We start from the raw sequence: 11626 nt of genomic DNA, 5'->3' as shown, positions 1-11626 counted from the left end.
GTGGCGGCGCTTGCTCTGGCGGGAGAACTTCCCTTCGAGCTTCAGGCGGCGGCGCGCGCCTATGTTTATGGGCGCACAAGCATCGCCAGCCGTGCTCGAGGGGCCCCGCCGGAGCTAGAGACGGTCCAGGGCTTCGAGCTCCAGGCCCGGAGACTAGCGCTCGCCAGATGGCGTGCCGAGCTTTGCTCCCACGCCGGCGAGCGCGTCCCCGGGGCTCTCCTGCCGCACTTCACCTCGTGGCGGGAGAGACGGCATGGCAGGCTCTCCTACCGAGCGACGCAGGTGTTCACCGGGCATGGCTGCTTCGGTGTCTACCTGTGTCGCATCGGGCGGGAAGCGACGACGGTGTGCCACCATTGTGGCGCGGAGGAAGACTCGGCGCAGCACACGCTGGAGGAATGTCCCGCCTTTTCAGCGCTGCGCCGAGTCCTAAAACGGGAAGTCGGTCACGACCTCGCACTCTCCAGCCTAGTTGGGGCCATGCTGGAGAGCCCGGGGAAGTGGGCGGCAGCAATCTCTTTCTGCGAGGATGTTATGTCGCGGAAGGAGGCTGCCGAGTGGGATCGGGAGCTTACAGATCCCGCCCGACGTGCCCGGGGACGGCGTGCGCGCCCACGCCGAGAAACCCCGGGCAGCTGAGAGTAGGCGGGCGGCGGGTGTACCAGAACATGCTGGTTTCATTGCCCGCCGCCCGCCAACAGAGGAGGACCTCCACTGTTGGGAGTGGGGGATGACGAGTCGCCTGATGGAGGGGAGGGTTAACTGTGATCCTCCTCCAATATACTCGTCGTCCCCCCGGCGGCCGCTGTGATCATGGCGGGGGCCCTGGTCACCTATCGCGCGGTCGCCGTGTCGGGGCGGTGCGGGGTGCGACCCCTCGCGCCGCCGAATTTAAATGGATTTTGGGGGGGAGGATTTATTTTATTTCCCCCCGGGACGCGGCCGGCCATCGTTACCACCTTGATGGCCGGCCAGGCGAGGGGGAGCCGCGGTAGTGTTCTTCAAGAGTTCCCGTGGCTCCCCCGTTGAATCGCCAGCGATCGGTGTAGCGTCCTCAGGTCGCCGTGGAGGTTTTAGTGGGTCGAACCCCACACTACCCTCGTCCCGCTCCCCCGGGCGGGGCGGGGGTGTCTGGCGAGCAGATTTCCTCCACGTAAAATTAAAAAAAAAAGGTTCCCCCCCATGTTTGCTGTCGCGGGCCGGATAGCCGTCGGCTGGACCCAGGCAGCCGTGGAGGCCCTGAGTGCCCGGCCTCTGCAGTGTTACCGTTGCCTTGGTGTTGGCCACACCAGTCAGCGGTGCACTGCTGCCGAGGATAGGTCCGACTGCTGTTATAGATGCGGCAGTCGTGACCACAAGGTGGCAGTCTGTACGGCCTCGCCCAATTGTCCGCTTTGTGCGGGCGCGGGCAGGCCGTCTGGTCACCGCCTCGGCAGCCGGGCATGTCCTGCCAGTGCGGGGCGAGGCAAGGTAGGCGGCCAAAGGTCGTCTGCCAGATTTCTTAAAAAAGGGAGGGAAACCACGATGGCCAAGGCAGCGACCACCGTGGCCAGCAACGAAAAGGTAGCATCGCCTGATGCAACCGCCGCGCCCGCGTGGGCGGATGGGGCCACTAAAGTCCCAGACGCCACCGCACCCGCGGCCGTGACGGCGATGGACACGGCTGTGTAATGGGGCCCCCGGGCCCGATAATACAAGTTAACCTCAACTGCTCGGCCAGAGCGCAGGATCTCCTGTTTCAAGGCCTGGCCGAGCGGGGTGCCGGGTTGGCAGTCGTGGCGGAGCCGCACAAGGTCCCCAAACATCCACACTGGATGGGGGACTCGATTGGCTCCGCCGCGATTATTTGGGCTGGGAGGCCGGGGTCCCCGCCGTGCTCGGTTATCGAGCGCGGCCTGGGATACGTGGCCGTCGATTGGGGCGGCACCGCGGTTGTGGCGATATACGCACCTCCGAGGTGGTCCCTCGAAGAGTTTGAGCAGTATCTGGACGGGGTAGGGAGATGCGTCTCCCGCTGCCATCCCCGTCCGGTGCTGGTCCTGGGGGACTTCAATGCCAAGGCCACGGCTTGGGGTTCCCCCGGGACTGACTCGAGGGGCCGGGAGGTGCTGGATTGGGCGGCGGGACTGGAGCTCCGTCTCCTGAATATGGGCTCGGTCCATACGTGCGTGCGGCATAACGGGGGGTCCATCGTTGACCTTTCGTGGGCAACGCCCCCGGCCGCGCGCCGTATTACGGGGTGGAGGGTGGCGGAGGGGGTCGAGACGTTGTCTGACCACAGATACATAGTTCTCGACCTCTCCTCCGCCCCACTATCGACACCCCGTCGTCGCACCGCCGATGAGGGTTCGCCTCAACCGCGGTGGGCGCTGAAGCGCCTCGACCAGGACGCTCTGATGGCGGCAGCCCACGTCGTGGCCTGGCCAGCAACACCGGCCGGGCCAGTCGACGGGAATGGGGAGGCCCATTGGTTCCGTGGCGCAATGACGTCCATTTGCGACGTAGCCATGCCCCGGGCCAGGGTCTTCCCGAGGAAGGCGGTGTACTGGTGGTCGCGCGCGATAGCGGAGTTACGCACCGAGTGCGTCCGCGCGCGACGCCAGTACGCTCGCACCCGTCGACGACGACGTACGGACGACGTTCTGGCTGCCCAGCTGTACGGGCGATATCGGGAGAAGGTGGTCGCCCTGCAGCTGGCCATCAGGCGAGCGAAGGACCAGGCCTGGCGCGATCTCCTCGGCTCTCTAAACCGAGATCCGTGGGGGCGCCCATACAAGATGGCATTGGGACGATTGCGTCCCTGGGCGCCCCCCGTGACGGAGAGCCTGGATCCGGGGCTGCTCGGGCGGGTCGTGGACGCTTTATTCCCCGTTAGCGGGGAGGCGTCCCGGCCTGTCCCTGAGCCAGAGGAACATGAGTGGTCCCCGGATCTTGAGGTCGCGCCGGAGGAGATGGCCGGGGTCGTCAAATGGCTCCGGGGCAAGAATACCGCCCCGGGGCCGGACGGTATCCCCGGCCGGGTCTGGTTGCTCGCCGCGAGCGTCCTGGGGGAGAGGCTGAGGAGCCTCTACTCTGGGCTCCTGAGGTCGGGGACGTTCCCCGACCTATGGAGAGAAAGTCGGATGGTCCTCTTGAGGAAGGATGGGAGGCCGGGGGATTCTCCCTCCGCGTACCGGCCCATTTGTCTCCTGGACGAGGCGGGCAAGATCTTCGAGAAGATCATTGTTGCCCGCCTCTCCAGACACCTGTCCCGCGACGGCCCAGATCTGGCGGACTGCCAGTTTGGCTTCCGGGAGGGGCGATCGACGGTCGATGCTATCGACCGTGTCAAGTCCCTCTCGGACAATGCCGTGGCAAGGGGCGGGGTGTGCTTGGCGGTGTCCATTGACATCGTCAATGCGTTCAACACCCTGCCCTGGTCCGCCATTAGGGGGGCCCTCGTTGATCACCAGGTGCCTCCCTATCTGAGGCGGGTGATCGGGGCCTACCTGCGGGATAGGTGGGTCGAATACCCGGGCCGGTACGGGATGATACGGAGGGAAGTGGACCGCGGGGTCCCGCAGGGGTCCGTTTTAGGACCGCTCCTGTGGGACCTGGGTTACAACGCGGTCCTGGAGAAGGCCTCCCTGCCCGACGGTGCCACACTCGTCTGCTACGCGGACGACACGTTGGTGGTCGCCGTCGGGAGTACCTTCGAGAGGACCATCCGACGAGCAGAGGTTGCGGTGGCAGCCGTCGTCGCGAGGATCCGCGATCTGGGGCTGAAAATAGCCCCGGAGAAGGCCGAGGCTGTCTGGTTCCACGGACGGCCTCGGTCTCGGCCACCGGCCAGATCGTGGGTCCGGGTTGGAGAAGCCTGCGTCGAGGTGAAGTCCGAGTTGAAATATCTCGGACTGATACTCGACAGCCGCTGGAGCTTCGATGCGCATCTCGACCGTCTCGTCCCCCGAGTCGAAAAGGCGGCGGCCTCTTTGGGCCGCTTGCTGCCCAACCTCGGGGGACCGGGAGATTTGGTGCGCCGCCTATACCTGGGCGTGGTGCGGTCTATGGCCTTATACGGTGCCCCAATATGGGCGCCGTACGTGATGACCAGCCGGCGCAACACGCTGTTGTTGCGCCGGCTGCAGAGGCGGATGGCCATCCGCCTCATAAGAGGTTACCGCACCACGTCTACCGTGGCGGCGCTTGCTCTGGCGGGAGAACTTCCCTTCGAGCTTCAGGCGGCGGTGCGCGCCTATGTTTATAGGCGCACTAGCATCGCCAGCCGTGCTCGAGGGGCCCCGCCGGAGCGTGAGACGGTCGAGGGCTTCGAGCTCCAGGCCCGGCGACTAGCGCTCGCCAGATGGCGTGCCGAGCTTTGCTCCCACGCCGGCGAGCGCGTCCCCGGGGCTCTCCTGCCGCACTTCACCTCGTGGCGGGTGAGACGGCATGGCAGGCTCTCCTACCGAGCGACGCAGGTGTTCACCGGGCATGGCTGCTTCGGTGTCTACCTGTGTCGCATCGGGCGGGAAGCGACGACGGTGTGCCACCATTGTGGCGCGGAGGAAGACTCGGCGCAGCACACGCTGGAGGAATGTCCCGCCTTTTCAGCGCTGCGCCGAGTCCTAAAACGGGAAGTCGGTCACGACCTCGCACTCTCCAGCCTAGTTGGGGCCATGCTGGAGAGCCCGGGGAAGTGGGCGGCAGCAATCTCTTTCTGCGAGGAGGTTATGTCGCGGAAGGAGGCTGCCGAGCGGGATCGGGAGCTTACAGATCCCGCCCGACGTGCCCGGGGACGGCGTGCGCGCCCACGCCGAGAAACCCCGGGCAGCTGAGAGTAGGCGGGCGGCGGGTGTACCAGAATATGCTGGTTTCATTGCCCGCCGCCCGCCAACAGAGGAGGACGTCCACTGTTGGGAATGGGGGATGACGAGTCGCCTGAGGAGGCGTGGGTTAACTGTGATCCTCCTCCAATATACTCGTCGTCCCCCCGGCGGCCGCTGTGATCAGGGCGGGGGCCCTGGTCACCTGTCGCGCGGTCGCCGAGTCGGGGCGGTGCGGGGTGCGACCCCTCGCGCCGCCGAATTTAAATGGATTTTAGGGGGGAGGATTTATCTCCCCCCGGGACGCGGCCGGCCATCGTTACCATCTTGATGGCCGGCCAGGCGAGGGGGAGCCGCGGTAGTGTTCTTCAAGAGTTCCCGTGGCTCCCCCGCTGAATCGCCAGCGATCGGTCCTGCGTCCTCAGGTCGCCGTGGAGGTTTTAGTGGGTCAAACCCCACACTACCCTCGTCCCGCTCCCCCGGGCGGGGCGGGGGTGTCTGGAGAGCAGATTTCCTCCACGTAAAATAAAAAAAAAAAAAAAAAAAAAAAAAGGTTCCCCCCCATGTGACCGCGGGGTCCCGCAGGGGTCCGTTTTAGGACCGCTCCTGTGGGACCTGGGTTACAACGCGGTCCTGGAGAAGGCCTCCCTGCCCGACGGTGCCACCCTCGTCTGCTACGCGGACGACACGCTGGTGGTCGCCGTCGGGAGTACCTTCGAGAGGACCATCCGACGAGCAGAGGTTGCGGTGGCAGCCGTCGTCGCGAGGATCCGCGATCTGGGGCTGAAAATAGCCCCGGAGAAGGCCGAGGCTGTCTGGTTCCACGGACGGCCTCGGTCTCGGCCACCGGCCAGATCGTGGATCCGGGTTGGAGGAGCCTGCGTCGAGGTGAAGTCCAAGTTGAAATATCTCGGACTGATCCTCGACAGCCGCTGGAGCTTCGATGCGCATCTCGACCGTCTCGTCCCCCGAGTCGAAAAGGCGGCGGCCTCTTTGGGCCGCCTGCTGCCCAACCTCGGGGGACCGGGAGATTTGGTGCGCCGCCTATACCTGGGCGTGGTGCGGTCTATGGCCTTATACGGTGCCCCAATATGGGCGCCGTACGTGATGACCAGCCGGCGCAACACGCTGTTGTTGCGCCGGCTGCAGAGGCGGATGGCCATCCGCCTCATAAGAGGTTACCGCACCACGTCTACCGTGGCGGCGCTTGCTCTGGCGGGAGAACTTCCCTTCGAGCTTCAGGCGGCGGTGCGCGCCTATGTTTATGGGCGCACAAGCATCGCCAGCCGTGCTCGAGGGGCCCTGCCGGAGCGAGAGACGGTCGAGGGCTTCGAGCTCCAGGCCCGGCGACTAGCGCTCGCCAGATGGCGTGCCGAGCTTTGCTCCCACGCCGGCGAGCGCGTCCCCGGGGCTCTCCTGCCGCACTTCACCTCGTGGCGGGAGAGACGGCATGGCAGGCTCTCCTACCGAGCGACGCAGGTGTTCACCGGGCATGGCTGCTTCGGTGTCTACCTGTGTCGCATCGGGCGGGAAGCGACGACGGTGTGCCACCACTGTGGCGCGGAGGAAGACTCGGCGCAGCACACGCTGGAGGAATGTCCCGCCTTTTCAGCGCTGCGCCGAGTCCTAAAACGGGAAGTCGGCCACGACCTCGCACTCTCCAGCCTAGTTGGGGCCATGCTGGAGGGCCCGGGGAAGTGGGCGGCAGCAATCTCTTTCTGCGAGGAGGTTATGTCGCGGAAGGAGGCTGCCGAGCGAGATCGGGAGCTTACAGATCCCGCCCGACGTGCCCGGGGACGGCGTGCGCGCCCGCGCCGAGAAACCCCGGGCAGCTGAGAGTAGGCGGGCGGCGGGTGTACCAGAACATGCTGGTTTCATTGCCGGCCGCCCGCCAACAGAGGAGGACCTCCACTGTTGGGAGTGGGGGATGACGAGTCGTCTGAGGGAGGCGAGTGTTAACTGTGATCCTCCTCCGATATACTCGTCGTCCCCCCGGCGGCCGCTGTGATCAGGGCGGGGGCCCTGGTCACCTATCGCGCGGTCGCCGTGTCGGGGCGGTGCGGGGTGCGACCCCTCGCGCCGCCGAATTTAAATGGATTTTGGGGGGGAGGATTTATTTTATTTCCCCCCGGGACGCGGCCGGCCATCGTTACCACCTTGATGGCCGGCCAGGCGAGGGGGAGCCGCGGTAGTGTTCTTCAAGAGTTCCCGTGGCTCCCCCGTTGAATCGCCAGCGATCGGTGTAGCGTCCTCAGGTCGCCGTGGAGGTTTTAGTGGGTCGAACCCCACACTACCCTCGTCCCGCTCCCCCGGGCGGGGCGGGGGTGTCTGGCGAGCAGATTTCCTCCACGTAAAATTAAAAAAAAAAAAAGGTTATGTCAAGGTTATGTCAAGGTTATGTCAAGATTATGTCAAGGTCCCCCCCGTGTCCGCTACCTTGTCGTGGTGGGGGGGCTTCGTGCCCTAATGATCCTCAAGGCTGTGCCGGCGGGGAATTTATTCCCTGGCAGGTTCTACCATGCCGGAGTGGCTTGAGGTGAGGGGCCAACTAAAGTCGGACACATACCGTAAACCTGTGGTCATGTTTTACAGGAACGGGGGTCTTGCCTTAACCGGCCGGGCCGCGAGGATGACAACCTCTCTAAAAAATCCCTAGCCCCAAGCAGTGTTGCGCGGTGAAGAGGGCGTAGCTGGAGTAAGCGCCAGCTATGGTTGGTGGGTGCACCAATCGTTAGCGGACAACCCCGGGGTACCTGGCGACCCCCCGGGCGTATTAGCCTTCCCCGGGTATGGCGGCTCTACCCGGGGTGACCTCCTTTCCGACCACACTCGTGGGATTAAGTATGGAGTCTACTTTTTCACAAACAACCGGGGAGGGGGGAAACGAGCGTGAGGTGGAGGTGCGCGGGCCTATCGTGCGCCTCAAAAGATGCACAGAGCCGGTGTCGCGGAGGCATTCGGCGACACGCGGCAAAAAGAGGACCGCAGCGGGCCTTGGTGAGTGCGATGAGGGGGAGGAGTCAGATTTCTCTGTCTCCTCCCACCACTCATCGCAGAGTGTCCCGGGCTCGTCGTCAGCGAGGAAAAGAGGACGGCCGCCGACGACCGGCGAATATGTTGGCCTCGCAGAGGCCAAACTTAGGCTGGCCGAGGCTTCGCAGCTGGAGGCCGAGGCAAGGGAGGTGGCGGCGATATTCGACCCGGGAGCCCCCGTGCCGAGACCATCGCGGTCGAGCGTCCCGCTCCCGGACGAGACGGATATAGCGGAAAATTTCCGCAACCGTCCAACGCGGGATGTCGCGGCCGCTATATTGGAGAGCCTGGATGAAGTGGCCAGGATCTCCGGCGTGTCAAAGGGGCTGAAGGGCAATTTGGCCCGCGCCCTAAGGGTGGCCGCCTTAAACGGCAGGGTGGGGGTGTCCGAGCTTGCGGTTAGGTCGGCTACCGACGCCACGCGTGCCCTGGAGGCAGAGAATGCCGTCCTCAGGGGGCAAATGACGGAGCTGCGGGCGGAGGTGGCTCGGCTCCGGCAGGTGGTGGAGGCGAGTACGGCTGCTGCCGCAATGCCTCCGCCGCCGCGCCCGGGAGGGGGCTCAGTATCGCCGCCGATCGTCGCCGCCCGGGACTGCCAACGCTCCGGGCAAGAAAAGTCCTCGCCCCCACATGCGACTGCGCCCGCAGATTTTCTGGCGCAGATAAGCGCCCTGATAGACGCCAAATTGGCGTCATTCAGGAGGGAGCTCGCGCCGCGAACGGACTCGGCCCTGCGATCGGTGGCACCTGGGCCGTCCGTCCCCTCACAGTCTTCGGACAGGGTGGGGCGGAAGTCGAAGAAGAAGAAGAAAGGTGGGAAAGCTGGGGCGGCTATAGCGGCCCAGACGGAGCCCGCTCGACCGCGAGCAGAATCGGCGCTACCATCTGCCGCGCCTCCGCCCCAGGAGGCGTGGTCCCAGGTGGTTGGCCGCAAGGCTAAAAAGGCGGCTGCCAAGGCCACTGCGGCCGCGAATAAAAAAGGACGGGTGGTCCCGGCGGCCCCCAGGAAGACACCCCTGCCTCCGCGACCGCCACGCACAGCAGCGGTTACCATAACGGTTCCGTCTGGCGTGGACATTACTTACGCGCAGGCGATGGCCACTGCCAGGTCCAAGGTGGACCTGGCAGAAATTGGCATCGCCTCGCTGAGGCCGCGAAGGGCGGTGACTGGGGGGTTAATTTTGGAAGTCCCTGGCACCGATGGGGCCGCCAAGGCCACCGTCCTCGCCACAAAAGTGGCGGAAGCGCTGGCAGGCACCGGCGTAAAGGTCGCGCGTCCGGTCAAAAAAGCTGACCTTAGGGTGCGCGGCCTGGTCGATTCGACCACGCCGGCGGAGGTCGCTGCGGCTGTTGCCCGCGTGGGCGGGTGCAGCGAGGGGGACATCAATACCGGCGAAATCCGGTCTTCCCCCTCGGGATTGGGCACACTCTGGGTCCGATGTCCTGCCGCGGCCGCTCGCAAGGTTGCTGTCGCGGGCCGGATAACCGTCGGCTGGACCCATGCAGTCGTGGAGGCCCTGAGTGCCCGGCCTCTGCAGTGTTACCGTTGCCTTGATGTTGGCCACACCAGTCAGCGGTGCACTTCTGCCGAGGATAGGTCCGACTGCTGCTATAGATGCGGCAGTCGGGACCATAAGGTGGCAGCCTGTACGGCCACGCCCAATTGTCCGCTTTGTGCGGGCGCGGGCAGGCCTTCTGGTCACCGCCTCGGCGGCCGGGCGTGTCCTGTCAGTGCGAGGCGAGGCAAGGTAGGCGGCCAAAGGTCGTCTGCCAGATTCAATAAAAAAGGGAAGGAAACCACGATGGCCAAGGCAGCGACCACCGTGGCCAGCAACGAAAAGGCGGCACCGCCTGATGCTACCGCCGCACCCGCGGGGGCGAATGGGGCCACTAAAGTCCCTGACGCCACCGCATCCGCGGCCGTGACGGCGATGGACACGGCTGTGTAATGGGGCCCCCGGGCCCGATAATACAAGTGAACCTCAACTGCTCGGCCAGAGCGCAGGATCTCCTGTTTCAATGCCTGGCCGAGCGGGGTGCCGGGTTGGCAGTCGTGGCGGAGCCGCACAGGGTCCCCAAACATCCACACTGGATGGGGGACTCGATTGGCTCCGCCGCGATTATTTGGGCTGGGAGGCCGGGGTCCCCGCCGTGCTCGGTTATCGAGCGCGGCCTGGGATACGTGGCCGTTGATTGGGGCGGAACCGCGGTTGTGGCGATATACGCACCTCCAAGGTGGTCCCTCGAAGAGTTTGAGCAGTATCTGGACGGGGTAGGGAGATGCGTCTCCCGCTGCCATCCCCGTCCGGTGCTGGTCCTGGGGGACTTCAATGCCAAGGCCACGGCTTGGGGTTCCCCCGGGACTGACTCGAGGGGCCGGGAGGTGCTGGATTGGGCGGCGGGACTGGAGCTCCGTCTCCTGAACACGGGCTCGGTCCATACGTGCGTGCGGCATAACGGGGGGTCCATCGTTGACCTTTCGTGGGCAACGCCCCCGGCCGCGCGCCGTATTACGGGGTGGAGGGTGGCGGAAGGGGTCGAGACGTTGTCTGACCACAGATACATAATTCTCGACCTCTCCGCCGCCCCACCATCGACACCCCGTCGTCGCCCCGCTGATGAAGGATCGCCTCAACCGCGGTGGGCGCTGAAGCGCCTCGACCAGGACGCTCTGATGGCGGCAGCCCACGTCGTGGCCTGGCCAGCAACACCGGCCGGGCCAGTCGACGGGAATGGGGAGGCCCATTGGTTCCGTGGCGCAATGACGTCCATTTGCGACGTCGCCATGCCCCGGGCCAGGGTCTTCCCGAGGAAGGCTGTGTACTGGTGGTCGCGTGCGATAGCTGAATTACGCACCGAGTGCGTCCGCGCGCGACGCCAGTACGCTCGCGCCCGTCGACGACGACGTACGGACGACGTTCTGGCTGCCCAGCTGTACGGGCGATATCGGGAGAAGGTGGTCGCCCTGCAGCTGGCCATCAGGCGAGCGAAGGACCAGGCCTGGCGCGATCTCCTCGGCTCTCTAAACCGAGATCCGTGGGGGCGCCCATACAAGATGGCATTGGGACGATTGCGTCCCTGGGCGCCCCCCGTGACGGAGAGCCTGGATCCGGGGCTGCTCGGGCGGGTCGTGGACGCTTTATTCCCCGTTAGCGGGGAGGCGTCCCGGCCTGTCCCTGAGCCAGAGGAACATGAGTGGTCCCCGGATCTTGAGGTCGCGCCGGAGGAGATGGCCGGGGTCGTCAAATGGCTCCGGGGCAAGAATACCGCCCCGGGGCCGGACGGTATCCCCGGCCGGGTCTGGTTGCTCGCCGCGAGCGTCCTGGGGGAGAGGCTGAGGAGCCTCTACTCTGGGCTCCTGAGGTCGGGGACGTTCCCCGACCTATGGAGAGAAAGTCGGATGGTCCTCTTGAGGAAGGATGGGAGGCCGGGGGATTCTCCCTCCGCGTACCGGCCCATTTGTCTCCTGGACGAGGCGGGCAAGATCTTCGAGAAGATCATTGTTGCCCGCCTCTCCAGACACCTGTCCCGCGACGGCCCAGATCTGGCGGACTGCCAGTTTGGCTTCCGGGAGGGGCGATCGACGGTCGATGCTATCGACCGTGTCAAGTCCCTCTCGGACAATGCCGTGGCAAGGGGCGGGGTGTGCTTGGCGGTGTCCATTGACATCGTCAATGCGTTCAACACCCTGCCCTGGTCCGCCATTAGGGGGGCCCTCGTTGATCACCAGGTGCCTCCCTATCTGAGGCGGGTGATCGGGGCCTACCTGCGGGATAGGTGGGTCGAATACC

The sequence above is a fragment of the Megalopta genalis genome, chromosome 11 (genome assembly GCF_051020955.1).
Source record: "Megalopta genalis isolate 19385.01 chromosome 11, iyMegGena1_principal, whole genome shotgun sequence".
Classification (NCBI taxonomy): domain Eukaryota; kingdom Metazoa; phylum Arthropoda; class Insecta; order Hymenoptera; family Halictidae; genus Megalopta; species Megalopta genalis.
This window is presented reverse-complemented; position numbering follows the sequence as displayed.